A 16106-nucleotide genomic window follows, 5' to 3' on the forward strand; every position below is an offset into this window, starting at 1 on the left:
CTGCCATATCTGTGACAGCCAGGTGGAGGGTTCCCCAGGGGTTTCCTTGCCTTCCGAACTGTCCGACTTTGCTGATGTGTTCAGCGAGACAGAGGCAGATCAATTACCCCCGCACAGGTCCTATGACTGCCCCATTGATTTAGGCCCTGATGGGCCTCTCCCAGTGGGGCGTTTGTACTCCATGTCATACCCCGAGTTGGCTGCATTGCGGGACTTTCTGGAGAAGAATTTGGCTCGCGGTTTCATCCGGCCCTCGTCCTCGCCAGTGTCTGCACCCGTGCTCTTCGTTAAAAAGAAGTCCGGCAACTTGCGGCTTTGCAGCGATTATAGGAAACTCAATGCCATCATGGTACACAATCGTTACCTGCTGCCCCTCATCCCTGAACTCTTGGACTGACTCCGGGAGGCTAAGATCTTCACAAAACTGGACCTGCATGGAACTTACAACCTCATCAGGGTTCAGCCGGGTGATGAGTGGAAGATGGTGTTTGGTACTTGTTATGGACATTTTGAGTACACGGTGATGAAGTTTGGCCTGACCAACGCCCCCGCCGTGTTTCAGCATTTCATGAACGATATTTTCCGGGATTTGTTGGATCAGTTTGTCATGAACTACTTGGATGACATCCTGATCTACTACCCGTTGCGTGAGGTGCACCATCAACATCTCCGTCAGGTCCTGCAGTGACTCCGAGAACATCAGCTGTTTGCCAAGTTGGAGAATTGCCAGTTCTACTGGGTGACCATCGATTTTCTGGGTCACTGCATTTCTCCTGAGGGCATTGCCATGAGCCGAGTAAGGTTAAGTCTTTGCAGAGTTGGCAACCCCCACATCGCGTGAAGGATGTTCAGTGACTTCTTGGGTTCGCCAACTATTACCGAGCTTTTATCCCTGGGTTTGCTGCCTTGACAGCCCCCCTCACCCAGCTCCTGCAGAAGAAGACTCGGTTTCAGTGGAATGCTCCAGAACAACAGGCTTTCCAGACTTTGAAGGAAGCCTTCATGAAGGAGCCCATCTTGAAGCATCCTGACCTGCAATGGCCGTTTGTTGTGGAGGCGGACGCCTCCGACATTGCCATTGGGGCGGTGTTACTCCAGGCAATGATGCCCAGCGGTACCCTCTTCCCTTGTGCATACCATTCACGAAAACTGAACCCTTCGGAGCGCAATTATACAATCTGGAAAAAGCAGCTGCTGGCAATCAAAGTGGTGTTCGAGGCCTGGAGGCATCATCTGGAGGGAGTGCGGCATCAAATCAAGGTCCGGACGGACCATTAGAATTTGGAAAGCCTGCAGACTGCTCAGAATTTGAACTAACGCCAGATCCGGTGGTCTCTTTTCTTTGCGAGGTTCGACTTCCAAGTTAAGTACATATCTAGCGGGCACAATCAAAGAGCGGATGCTCTGTCCAGGAAGCCCAAATATTCACAAGTGGAAGACAAGCTTGTGCACAGGACAGTGATCCCCGTCGAGTCTTTTGCTGTGGTGTTGGGGCCGGTTGATATACGAGCTCAGATCTGGGAGGCACAGCAGCAGGAGGTGTGGGTGGCTCAGCGGAAGGAGGAGGTGGGGCCAGATTCTCCTTGGACGGTCACGGATGGACTCTTGTATTATCATGACCGGCTCTACGTTCCGGGAGGGCCACTCAGGGGACTCATCCTCAGCCAGTGTCACAATAACCTAGCAGCGGGGCATTTTGGCCTGTTCAAGGCCCTGAACCTGGTCTCCCGTATTTTCTGGTGGCCCCGAGTCTGACACGACGTCCAGTCCTATGTCACTTCCTGCATCCCATGCAGGAAGGCCAGGTCAGCGACAGGGACTCCACCTGGATTACTGCAGCCCTTGCCGACACCCCAAAGACCCTGGGGGGGCTGTGTCCATGGACTTTCTGACAGATTTACCCCCATCCTCTGGTTTTACGACAGTGTATGTGGTGGTGGACATGGTGACCAAGATGGCGCATTTTATCCCCTGTCGTGGCTTACCGTCAGCCCGCGCCACTAGTCATATGTTCATTCAGCAGGTGTTTCGGCTGATAGGGGGGCCCAGTTTACAGCCCGCTTCTGGCAGGAGTTGGATATCAAGATTTGCCTCTCGTCCACGCATCATCCTCAAACTGACGGGGGAACCGAAAAGGTCATCGGTATTCTGGAACAATATCTGCGCTGCTATATCAATCTGCAGCAAAACAATTGGGTGGACTATCTGGCCATAGCTCAGTTGCATTCAACAATTTGCAGCACACCTCCACACAGATGACACCGTTCTTGGCCAATGTGGGATATCACCCCCGGTTTTTCACCCTTTCTCCCGTGGACTCACCGGAGCCGGCAGCGAACGACTACATGGCAGAGTTACAGGCGATCCATCGATTGGTGCGATGTCAGTTAGAGAAGGCCAAGGCCGATTACAAAATGTTTGCTGATCGGTCAAGGCGGGATACACCTCCACTATCGGTGGGAGATCGGGTCTGGTTGTCCACCAGGAACCTACCGTCAACACGGCCGGTGGGAAAGTTAGATCACCGATATTTCAGACCATTCCCAATTGAGGCTGTCATCAATCCGGTTGCCTATCGCTTAACTCTGCCATGTTCCCTGCACGTGTATCCAGTCTTTCATTGGTCTCTGTTGGTCCCCGAGCAACCGGCCTGTCCACTCCGCTGAGCGGACCCTCCCCCATCAGGACCTCGTGATGGAGACAGCACCCCCGAGTATGAGGTCACCAGCATCAGGGACTCCCGTTGGCTGAAAGGTCATTTCCAGTACTTGATTGAATGGAAAGGCTACAGACCAGAGGAGTTCACCTGGGAGGACGCGACTGCCGTTCATGCCCCTGCTTTGGTGTCCGCTTTTCATCAACAATTTCCTTCCTGACCACATCCGGATTGGCAGACCCGGGGGAAGGGCCCTGTGGTGCGGGATAGTGTTGTGATTCAGGGTCAGCCTGTGGGTTTGGCAGTTGGGTCGGATGATTCAGAGGAGGAGGAGGGGGTTGTTGGAGAGCCTGCAGAGAACAGCCCTGAGGCTTTGCAGAGCCCTCAGCCAGGCCCCTCCCATCTGGTTACTACTCAGACCCAGCTGTGTGAGCCTGACAGCGTGGATGAAGATGACCCACAGCTGGCCCTGTTCAAGGATGCCCGACGCAGGAGGCAGTCAATCAGGAGTAAACAGAGGAAGGCAATGGGGCACCTCGGAAGGACGCAGAGAGAAGCCACGCCTTGAACTGTTTAAAAGGGGAATGTGAGGGAGGGCTGGTTTGCTGAAGGCAACCGTTTGAATAGCTCCTGTTTCATGGTTCGTGTTTTTGTTTTGCTCTGTTTGCTCTGTCTTGTGTCAATAAATTTGGCAGGCTTAGTTCCAGCCTCTTGCCTTTTTGTAAAGGGGTTGTCCCTGCCTTTTTTGCAGGGCCAGTAGTAGGCTGGAACAGAGCAAGACCGACTTGTCTGTGGCCTGAGAGACAGAACCCTGCAGCAGAGATTATTTGCCAGACCAAATGTCACATTCGCCAAAGCACAAGATGAGGTCATGGCAGTCAAAGCAGCCATAGGTGCAGTACAAACAGTGCAGCCCACCAAATCTCGAAAGTTGGAAGATTCCATCCACCACGAGGTTGCCAAACACAGCGGAGAATCATCAGAAGACAAAGAACCCGAAATAAACAAGCTCCAGAGACAGTCAAGTGCGCAAAACCATGGCAATCAGCAAAGAGAGGACAATTAAAAGGTAGTTCTCTTACGTAGATGTAAGGAGTACAGAGGCAACCACTCCCACACAAATTTCAGATTCCATTCGGCCATGTGAAGAGCTTGCGGAAGGACTGGCCACATCGCAGTGGTGTGCAGAGCTCTCCAGAGAGACAGGCCACCCAAACACCAGTTGGAGGAACTGACTAGGAAAGGTATTGGGGCCCTGGGTCCAGTCAGTGTGGGGTTCCTCAAGAGCCGGAGAAGCATTTGTTACACTGGGGCTCGTCATCCCCTTAAGCCAAAACTTAAGCTCTTGGTGGAGCTACAAGGAATTCCATGCAAAATGGAATTGGACTCCGGCTCGGCATGACACATTCAACCTTGTGTGCATACAAGTAGTAGAGGACCCAGATTGTTGGGGGCAATTAAGCTGACTTTGTAATAATGCCGCTTGGGTGTGTGTGTGAAATCTCTAATAAACAGGCATATACAGGTGAAACTCAAAAAATTAGAATATCGTGCAAAAGTTCATTTATTTCAGTAATGCAACTTAAAAGGGGAAACTAATATATGAGATAGACTCATTACATGCAAAGCAAGATAGTTCAAGCCGTGATTTGTCATAATTGTGATGATTATGGCGTACAGCTCATGAAAACCCCAAATCCACAATCTCAAAAAATTAGAATATTATGAAAAGGTGCAATATTCTAGGCTCAAAGTGTCCCACTCTAATCAGCTAATTAAGCCATAACACCTGCAAAGGGTTCCTGAGCCTTTAAATGGTCTCTCAGTCTGGTTCAGTAGGAATCACAATCATGGGGAAGACTGCTGACCTGACAGTTATGCAGAAAACCATCATTGACACCCTCCATAAGGAGGGAAAGCCTCAAAAGGTAATTGTAAAAGAAGTTGGATGTTCCCAAAGTGCTGTATCAAAGCACATTAATAGAAAGTTATGTGGAAGGGAAAAGTGTGGAAGAAAAAGGTGCACAAGCAGCAGGGATGACCGCAGCCTGGAGAGGATTGTCAGGAAAAGGCCATTCAAAAGTGTTGGGGACTTTCACAAGGAGTGGACTGAGGCTCGAGTCAGTACATCAAGAGCTACCACACACAGATGGATCCTGGACATGGGCTTCAAATGTCGTATTCCTCTTGTCAAGCCGCTCCTGAACAACAAACAACGTCAGAAGCGTCTTACCAGGGCTAAAGAAAAACAGACCTGGTCTGTTTCTCAGTGGTCCAAAGTCCTCTTTTCTGATGAGAGCAACTTTTGCATCTCATTTGGAAACCAAGGACCCAGAGTCTGGAGGAAGAATGGAGAGGCACACACTGCAAGATGCTTGAAGTCCAGTGTGAAGTTTCCACAGTCTGTGTTGATTTGGGCAGCCATGTCATTTGCTGGTGTTGGTCCACTGTGCTTCATTAAGTCCAGGGTCAATGCAGCCATCTACCAGGAGATTTTGGAGCACTTCATGCTGCCTTCCGCAGATGAGCTTTATGGGGATGCTGACTTCATTTTCCAGCAGGACTTGGCACCTGCCCACACTGCCAAAAGTACCAAAACCTGGTTCAATGACCGTGGGATTACTGTGCTTGATTGGCCAGCAAGCTCGCCTGACCTGAACCCCATAGAGAATCTATGGGGCATTGCCAAGAGAAAGATGAGAGACATGAGACTGAACAATGCAGAAGAGCTGAAGGCCGCTATTGAAGTATCCTCGTCTTCCATAACACCTCAGCAGTGCCACAGGCTGATAGTTTCCATGCCACACCGCATTGAGGCAGTAATTGCTGCAAAAGGGGCCCAAACCAAGTACTGAGTACATATGCATGCTTATACGTTTCAGAGGTCCGATATTGTTCTATGTACACTCCTTGTTTTATTGATTGCATGTAATATTCTAATTTTCTGAGATTGTGGATTTGGGGTTTACATGAGCTGTACGCCATAATCATCGCAATTATGACAAATCACGGCTTGAACTATCTTGCTTTGCATGTAATGAGTCTATCTCATATATTAGTTTCCCCTTTTAAGTTGCATTACTGAAATAAATGAACTTTTGCACGATATTCTAATTTTTCGAGTTTCACCTGTACATAGAATGAAGGCTACTGCTAAGCTTGTAAGCCGCCCTGAGTCTTCGGAGAAGGGCGGGATATAAATGGAATTAAAATAAATAAATAAAATAAATAAATAAATACACAGCAAACAGTGGGCTAAATTAAGACCCTCAGATATTATTTTAACAGATTTTCAGAATGCTCATGTTAAAGTTAAGGGTGAAGCCACCTTATTGGTGAAATTTAAAGGGTTTTGGGGGCACTTGGATGTTATAGTAGTAGAGGACCAAAGAACAAGTCTTATAGGACTTGACTGGTTTGAGGCTTTGGGCATTCAAATAACAGGCATTAACCGGACACAGACAGGAGAACTTAGGGCTGTTTGTGAGGAATTCGCGGATGTTTTCGAGTCAAAACTGGGAACTTATACTGGGTCACCAATTTCCTTTAAATTAGATCCTAATGTACCGATAAGGGTCAAGCCTCGCAGAGTTCCTTTCGCCATAAAACACAAAATTGATTCTGAAATCGATAAGTTAGTAGAGCATGGTGTATTACAGCCTGTTGATGGGGGGGAGTGGGAAACTCTTATTGTCACCCCACTAAAGCCCAACGGGGAGGTTCGCATTTGCACAGACTATAAATGCACATTAAATAAAGACTTAAATCAACATGCATACCCAGTCCCGATAGTTAGCCATATTAGCCTCTTTGCAAGGGGGAACCATTTTTGCTAAACTTGATTTAGCGCAGGCGTATCAGCAACTGCCGGTAGATGAGGCCACAGCCATGGCTCAAACAATAGTAACTCATAGAGGGGCATTCAAAGTCAAATGCTTGCAGTTTGGAGTCAGCGTTGCACTGGGCATTTTCCAAGGGATTATGGAACACACACTTAAAGGTATTCAGGGTGTCTGTCCTTATTTGGATGATGTTCTCATTGCCGGGGAATCCTCAGAAGTATTGGCCAATAGGCTCAGGGCTGTGTTACAAAGGCTCCGCGATGTGGGCCTCAAGTTAAAGAAAAACAAATGTAGTATTGGGGTTCCTTCAACGGAATTCTTGGGGTTCCATATCGATGCTAGTGGGATTCACCCCACTGAGTCAAAAGTTAAAGCCATCAAAATGGCTCCTAGGCATAAATCAAAAGCAGAGCTGCAAGCATTTTTGGGCCTCTTGAACTTTTATCACACATTTCTACCTCATAAGGCTGCAAAAGCTGAGCCCCTCCACAGGTTACTTGATAAAAAAGCCCCTTGGAAGTGGACTGACTTACATGAAAAAAGTTTCCAGGATCTCAAGGCCCTTCTTTCAGAAAAGTCCACTGTAACTCATTACATTGAGTCTAAACCTGTATGTCTTCCATGTGATACATTTCCCTAAGGGGTGGGGGCACTCTTAAGCCACATAGAGAAGAATGGGAAACAAGTTCCTATTGCATTCGATTCTAGAACCTTATCTGCTGCTGAGCGTAATTATGCACAAATTGATAAAGAAGCCTTAGCCATAGTGGCTGGAGTCAAAAAATTTCATGATTATTTATATGGCAGTGATTTCACTGTCTTCACTGACCACAAACCCCTTTTGGGCCTATTCACCACCACTCACCTCTGGGTGAGATTCAAGGTGCTGGTGATGACCTATAAAGCCCTAAATGGCTTGGGTCCGGGATATCTGAGGGAACACCTGCTGCTGGCATCAAGTTCCCTTTGTCCCATGCACTCCCACAGGGAGGGCCTTCTCAGGGTGCCACCAGTAAAAGATTGCCGGTGGATAACACCCAGGGGGAGGGCTTTCTCTGTGGATGCACCTGCCCTTTGGAACCAGCTGCCCCTGGAGCTTAGGAGTGCCCCCGACCTTCGTTCATTTCACTGAGACCTGAAGACCTGGCTCTTCAAGCTTTCCGGCCCAGGCTGAGTTTTAATTGGGGTTTTATATTCTTTCAGGGATTTAATTTACTCTTTTTAAATTGTTTTTAATTTTTGTATCGATGTTTTAAGTACCCTGTAAACCGCCCTGAGTCCTACGGGAAAGGGCGGTATATAAATTCAAAAAAATTCAAAATAAGCAAAATCCCCACATGCTATCTCCAAGAATGCTGAGATGGTCTATATTTTTGTCTGCACACAAATTTAAGTTAGTTCACAAACTTGGGAAGGAAATGGGCCATGCAGATGGCCTCAGCAGACTACCACTGCCACTAATGGATCCTGTTCCAGCTCCTGCTGCTAAAATTTTGTCTATTCAGGACTTGCCTGAGTTGCCCCTCCATGCTGGGGATATTGCTACTGAGACTGCTACAGATAAAATTCTGAGCAGAGTACTGTCATGGGTATACATGGGCTGGTTGGAAAAAAGTCCAGGCCCTGATTTCCAAAGTTATTTTGTCAGAAGACATGATTTGTCTGCACATAAGGGCTGTATATTATGGGGCCACAGAATCATTATCCTTACGTCATTGAGGGACAGAGTCTTACATTCCTTACATGAAGGCCATCCAGGCATTGTACGGATGAAAGCCTTAGCTAGAAGCTATCTTTGGTGGCCTGGCCTGGATAAGGCTGTAGAGGATCAAGTCCATGGTTGCTATACCTGCCAGAGGTCTAGGCCTGAAATGCCTCAGGCCCCAGTTCACAGGTGGGAAGAAACACATACCCCGTGGTCAAGGGTTCATATAGACTACGCTGGGCCTTTCCAAGGACAGCTTTTTATGGTATTAGTGGATAGCCACTCAAAATGGCTGGAAATAGTTCCAGTCCCTAATATGACTACTGCTAGGACCATCCAGGTGCTGAGAAAACTCTTTGCAACACATGGGTTGCCTGATGTTTTGGTTTCTGATAATGGGGCTCAATTCACTGCTGCTGAGTTTCAGGCTTTTCTCAGAGCTAACCTCATCAGAAATGCTACGTCTTCACCATTTCACCCCTCTATGAATGGACAAGCCGAACGCATGGTGAGAACAACAAAGGAGGTGCTCAAGCACATCATCACAGGTGACTGGCATCAGAGACTGGCCGATTTCTTGCTCTGACAACACACTACACCATGCACAGCCAGAGGCAAAAGTCCTGCTGAGCTTCATTGGGGAAGGTGCTTAATTACTAAACTGGACAGGTTGCATCCAGACAGAGTGGCATCCGAAGCCTCTAAACCAAAACCCCCAAGGGTGCTTTAAACAGGTGATTGGGTTTGGGCCAGGAACTATGGGCCTGGAAACTTGTGGGTTCCTGGTCAGGTGATCAAAGAATCCGGACCCCTATCTTACAAAGTGGGGTTGGAGCGAGGGCGACTGGTCAGAAGACATATTGACCAACTTAGGAGAAGGGTTCCAGAATGGTCACTAAGTAAGAACTATGACACAAGTCCCTCCCAAGGTCCTCAAGCTGGCGCCCAAGCCAGCTCACACCAGAACCACCAGGGTTTTCATTTCTCAGTGGAACTTGATTCAGAAGAGGAACATGGCAGCTCAGAAGTGCAACATGGGACCCCTGACCAGGTGAACCAGCCGAATCTGAGCAACTGCTGTTCCTTCTCTGCTAAACAGTCAGACTCTAGGGTGGGCCAACCTGGAGAGGCCAGCCAGAGTAACTGAGCTCCCCTGGACACAGGTGCACAAGGGGACATGGGTCTACCCAGCCCACTGGGTAAGCTGGTAGACCACAAAGTGACTGGAACCCCAAGGCATTCCTCCAGACCACATAAACCCCCAGCATACCTGACAGACTATGTTGTAAAATAAAGTGATGTGTAATGTATGACATTTTACCACTACCTACAGAATTTTGGAGGGTAAAAGGTAAATGCTGTCAAGCATGTTCACTGAGATGTTGTTTTATCTCTTTGTAGTATATTGCATGGACAAGCTATTCTTTAATCTGTTTGTAGTCCACTCTACAAGGCACGTCTGTAAACGTCGCGTAATATCATTCTAATACCTTGGAATAACAAAGCATTACATTTATTATTGTTTATTATTATTTTAGTATTTTGGTTGTCGGGAGTGATTATTAAGCCTTGACTATTGTCAAGGGTGTTATAGCCTGATCTTAGGAGGGAGGGGTGTTATGTACTGGGCTTCTGGAATATCACCACGTGCATTGCTGGAGAACTAATGGTTCTCCAGCAACTCAGACAGGACGTCTCCAGTCCTGCAATTGGTCAACTTTGGGCAGCAATCAGGGGTTCAATCCTATTGGTTGCTACCATAGGGTCTGGCTATATATTGAGGCAGGGTGACTCCAATTCCTCAGTACAGTTTCTGCTTAAATAAAGAATGAGTTTTTCTGTACTCATCTGCGTGTCTTCGTTCCTGCTCACCAGAGCCCACAACATAATACCAACATCAATACAGTTTTCTTGGCAGAATAGCAGGTTCAGCTAGCTATCACTTCCATTATATCACTTCTTTAGAAAAGCTTTCAGTTACGTTAACAGTCTTTTACTTTGTAATATGCTGGCTCCATTTTTCTCCATTTTTCTTTGGTTCTGTTTTTGCCTGATTATGTAGGAAGTATAAGGAGTAAATGTTACATGATGTATAAATTTATTTTGGATATACCCATGTTATATTATTGATCATTGTAGATCAAAATATTGATTACATTGCATTTTGTATTTTCTTTCTATATTTAGGAGAAAAGTTTTAAACTTTTAAGAGCTTTGACTCTAAAGTAAGCAATTAGGTTTGATTTTACAGATACAAACATACAAATTATTATTTTCCTAGTAAACATAGTAGGAGTTGGATCACTAATTTTAGTAATAATTATATCTCAAGAGAATGTGGGAGAATATAGAAATTGTTTATACGCTATTATAAGCATTTGAGATGAGGATTCTGTTTACTATAAAAATATTATGTGTTTAATTTGAAACTTTTTTGCTTCATTATTTACTCTTCATATTTTGGTTTTCTTTCTTCAATACCTATTCAAATATAACACACATTCAATAAAGTTTAATTCCTTAATTTACTATAAGAGACCAAGAAGGTAAGTATCTATTTTTACTAACTAGGTGCATTTCAAATTGCTTAATGGTTTTGTAATAGAAGCGAATACTCCTGGCATCCTTGACTTTTATTTCTGCTGAGGTTAAATAATGCTAAGTGGTCTTTGGAGAACCAGGATATATTTATATTTACCTGACTCTTGGCAAAGAAATTTGCAGACTGCTACAAGTATTCTTTCAAAAATCCACTTTTCATTCAAGAGTAACATGAAAGAATGTGACATTTTACTGCAATATTTTAGTTGCATTTTTATTATTCATAGTATCTCAGAGTGTATTACAAATTATTTAAAAATATTGCATGTATAAATAAGAGTGTATTTGTCAACTACCAAAAGAGGTCAGTGTGAAACTCTAGCCGTGACTCTACAATTAATGAAAATCCTCAACTGATGACCATAATTGGGACCAGAATTTATGTTGCTAAGTGATGTTGTCATAAAGCATGATGTCATGTGACTGCATCACTTAGCAACAGAATCTCAGCACTACTTGTTGTTATCATTAATTAAGTTCCACTCATCATTAGCTGAAGTTTCACTGCAATCCAAGCCATTATCTTGTAAAGAAAGGTACTGCCTCCTCTTCAAATCCCCCTTGCCTATAGCTCCCTCCTCCCCCATCTCTGCTCTTTTGAATACATCCTGCCTTGCAGATCAGCAAGCTGCACCAGAACCACAGGTGTCTAGGGCTGTTTGGCACACTGCAGCTCTGGGATTGCAAGAAACCCCTGAGTCATAGCAAATTGCAAAGCCCTTCACAGTGTAAAACTCAGCCCACAGCTGCTTTGTGAAGCCACAGCAACCTAATCAGTCTCAGCCATGGTCACTCTTACCACCCTGCATTCTGAGTTCCCTGCCATCTCACTTGCCATTTGCCATTTTCTTGCTCCTGCCAATAATGAGACATGCCTACCCTGGTTCTTTGCAAGACAGCTTCTGGCCACTTGAGGCCATCTTCTCAGTTTTTGAAAGGAAACCGTCATGAGCAAGAAAGCCTTGTGCCCTCAGCTAGGGTATCAGGAGTAACAGAATTCTGATTGCCAAGTGGGTTAGATGTAGAGAGATGATGCTTGAGAAAATGGATACGATCCATAGGGAACTTGAGGAAATAGATAGGATCCTTGAAGATAATTTATCCTCCTGGATAAGAGCCTTAGCTGGTTCTTTTGGCCAGATGTATGAGGCTGGGTTCAGATAGTCAATCATCACTGAGGAGCAGCAAAAAGCCACTTGGTTGTGTCTTATAGATGACATTTCTCAATCTAGTAGGGAAATTCTGTCAGGTTTCCAATCTTTTCTTTCTGAGAAATATTGTTGAGAAGATTATGGGGAGTCAACCACATATTGTCAAGTTTCCGACGTATGGGATTTTCAAGTGACTCCGAGGCATTGTTCACCTTAAAAGTCCTTTATTTAGCCTAATACACTGGCAAATGCTTGCTTGAACTGGCTTTTGGTTTGTTGGGGTGTTTCTCATAAAACCTTTTGATAAGTCTGTCAGCTTTCACATCACTAGATTTCACCCAAATGGCTTCAGACAATGGGTATCCCTTCCATTGTACTAGGTACTGCAATTTTCCCTTAAAGACTCAAGAATACATTTCACTTTGAGTATTAGATTTAGAAGATTTGTTATTATTTATTTGTTATTATTTAGTTATTTTTAAGGAGAGTTAAAGTGCAAGAATCCCTCAGAAGAAATGGAGTAGCCTTCATAGTCAATAAAAGAGTAGGAAAAGCAATACTGGGATACAATCCTCAAAATGACAGAATGATCTCAGTTCGAATCCAAGGCAAACCAACACCTTATAGAACTAACACCAAAAATGATGTCCTTATCATCATGGCGGATTGGAATGCTAAAGTAGGAAGCCAAAAGATAACTGGAATAACAGGCAAGTTTGGCCTTAGAGTACAAAATGAAGCAGGGCACAGGCTGATAGAATTTTGTCAAGAGAATACGATGGTCATAGCAAACACTCTTTTCCAACAACCCAAGAGATGACTCTACACATCGACATCACCAGAGGATCAACACAGAAATCAGATTGACTATCTGCTCTGCAGCCAAAGATGGAGAAGCTCTATACACTCAGTAAAAACAAGACCAGGAGCTGACTTTGGCTCAGACCATGAGCTTCTCATTGCAAAGTTTAGGCTTAAACTGAAGAAAGTAGGGAAAAGCACTAGGCCACTCAGGTATGAATTAAATCATATCCCTGTTGAATATACAGTAGAGGTGACAAATAGATTTAAGGAATTAGATCTGATAGACAGAGTGCCTGAAGAACTATGGACAGAAGTTCGAAACATTGTACAAGGGATAGCAACTAAAACCATCCCAAAGAAAAAGAAATGCAAGAAAGCAAAATGGCTGTCTGAGGAAGCTTTGCAAATAGCTGAGGAAAGGAGGGAAGCGAAAGGCAAGGGAGAAAAAGAAAGATATGCCCAATTGAATGCAGAATTCCAGAGAATAGCTAGAAGAGATAAGAATGCCTTCTTAAATGAACAGTGCAAAGAAATAGAAGATAACAATACAATAGGAAGGACCAGAGATCTTTTCAAGAAAATTGGAGAGATGAAGGGAACGTTTAATGCAAAAATGGGCATGATAAAGGACCAAAATGGCAGGGACCTAACAGAGGCAGAAGAGATTAAGAAGAGGTGGCAAAATTACACAGAAGAACTATACAAGAATGAGCTTAACATCCCTGATAATCACAATGAGGTGGTCACTGACCTCGAGCCAGACATCCTAGAATGTGAAGTGAAGTTGGCCTTAGAAAAACTGAGCAACAACAAAGCTAGTGGAGGTGACATTATTCCAGCTGAGCTATTCAAAATCTTAAAAGACGATGCAGTAAAAGTGCTACACTCAATTTGCCAGCAAATTTGGAAAACTCAACAGTGGCCAGAGGATTGGAAAAGATCAGTTTACATTCCAATTCCAAAGAAAGGCAATGCCAAAGAATGTTCAAACTATCGCACTATTGCACTCATTTCACATGCTAGTAAAGTTATGCTTAAAATCCTACAAGCTAGACTCCAGCAGTATGTGGATCGAGAACTACCAGAAGTGCAGGCAGGATTTTGAAGAGGCAGAGGAACTAGAGATCAAATTGCCAACATACACTGGATCATGGAGAAAGCTAGAGAGTTCCAGAAAAACATCTACTTTTGCTTCATTGACTATGCTAAAGCCTTTGATTGGGTGGATCATAACAAACTGGCAAGTTCTCAAAGAAATGGGTGTACCAGACCATCTTATTTGTCTCTTGAGAAACCTATATGTGGGCCAAGAAGCAACAGTGAGAACTGGACACGGAACCACTGATTGGTTCAAAATTGGGAAAGGAGTCCGGCAAGACTTTATACTGTCACCATGGCCTATTTAACTTATATGCAGAGCACATTATGAGAAAGGCAGGGCTAGATGAATCAAAAGTTGGAATTAAGATTGCCGGAAGAAATATCAACAACCTAAGATATGCAGATGATACCACTCTAATTGAAGAAGAACTAAAGAGCCTCGTGTTGCAGGTGAAGAAGGAGAGTGCAAAAATTGGGTTGAAACTTAACATTAAGAAAACCAAGATAATGGCATCTGGCCCTCTCAATTCCTGGCAAATAGATGGGGAAGAAATGAAGGTAGTGACAGATTTTATTTTCCTGGGCTCCAAGATCACTGCAGATGGGGACTGTAGCCAAGAAATTAAAAGACGCTTGCTCCTGGGGAGGAAAACCATGGCAAATCTAGACAGCACAGTAAAAAGCAAAGACATCACCCTTTCAACAAAAGTGTGTATAGTCAAGGCTATGGTCTTCCCAGTTGCAATGTATGGCAGTGAAAGCTGGACCATAAGAAAGGCGGAGCGCCAAAGAATTGAGGCCTTTGAACTCTGGTGCTGGAGAAGACTCCTGCGAATCCCTTGGACTGCAAGGAGATCAAACCGGTCAGTCCTAGAGGAGATCAACCCTTACTGCTCTTTAGAAGGCCAGATCCTGAAGCTAAAACTCAAATACTTTGGCCACCTAATGAGAAGGAAGGACTCATTGGAGAAGAGCCTAATGCTGGGAAAGATTGAGGGCAAGAGAAGAAGGGGATGACAGAGAATGAGGTGGCTGGATGGAGTCAATGAAGCAGTAGGTGTGAGCTTAAATGGACTCCAGCAGATGGTAGAGGACAGGAAGGCCTGGAGGAACGTTGTCCATAGGGTCTCGATGGGTTGGACAAAACTTCTCAGCTAACAACAACAAAGTGCAATAGGATTCAAAGTGCTATTATAGTTAGTTTGCATTTTATAGTTTAAGATTGTTATCTGGGAAGTCGGGGGGGAGGGAGAGGGAGGGGAACCTGGGTGGGGGTCGGGGGATGGTTTTTTATGTTTTTTATGTTTAAAATGTATCTGTAAAACTCTTTAATTAAAAAAGAATATGTTTCACTTCATAATGGGTCTGACCTGCTACTTTGAAAGGTTCAGGTCCTTTCTTAGGGGGAGCTCTTAAAGCGGAGGCTTGAAAAGTTTTCAGTAAGCTACAATGGAACTCCAGGTGAATTGTCCCCAAAAGTCTGGGGAGTTTCAATTTTACTGTTGATGATTTTCACAATGGGGAAATGCCCCAAGAATTTTGGTCCCAATTTCTTATTGGGTAGTTTAAGGCGTAAGTATTTGGTCGACAAATAGACTTTTTCCTCAACTTGGAATGTCCTTTGGGGAGCTCTATTTTTGTCCGCTTCCTTTTTGTAGGTCTCAAAAGTCTTTTTAAAGGCCACCTTTGTATTTTTCCAAACTTCTTCCCAACCCCTCACCGAATGATCAAGAGTCTGGGAAACGGAGGGTAACTGAGGGTTTTCCGGTATGGGGTTGAATTCTTTCCCTGTGACTATATGGAAAGGAGTGTAGCCGGTGCTTCTATGTACTGAATTATTATTATTTTTTTATTAAAGAGTTTTACAAAAAAATTTTACAATATCCACCCACCCCAAACCAAAACCCACCCACCCCAAACCACACCCCTTCCCCCCCACTTCCCAGAGCTGAATACAGGGTTATAGATATAATAATCATATTCTAACTAAAATTATCCATTATAAAATTAACCAAATTCATAATGTGCTTTAACTCCCCTTTAACATAGATACATTCAAATGATTAAAAACATAATAATAATAACTTAAACAAAAATATAATCAATACTAATACTAAAAGTAATAACAATATCCCTCTAAAATCTACTCATAAGCTAAGTGGAACTTTTTAGTCCCATATTTATTCTGAATATGATCTATCCATCTTCTCCAAACTGAAATATATCTTTCTTGTGAATGATCCTTC

The sequence above is a fragment of the Vipera berus genome, assembly GCF_964194415.1.
Source record: "Vipera berus genome assembly, chromosome: Z".
In the NCBI taxonomy this organism is placed as follows: Eukaryota; Metazoa; Chordata; class Lepidosauria; order Squamata; family Viperidae; genus Vipera; species Vipera berus.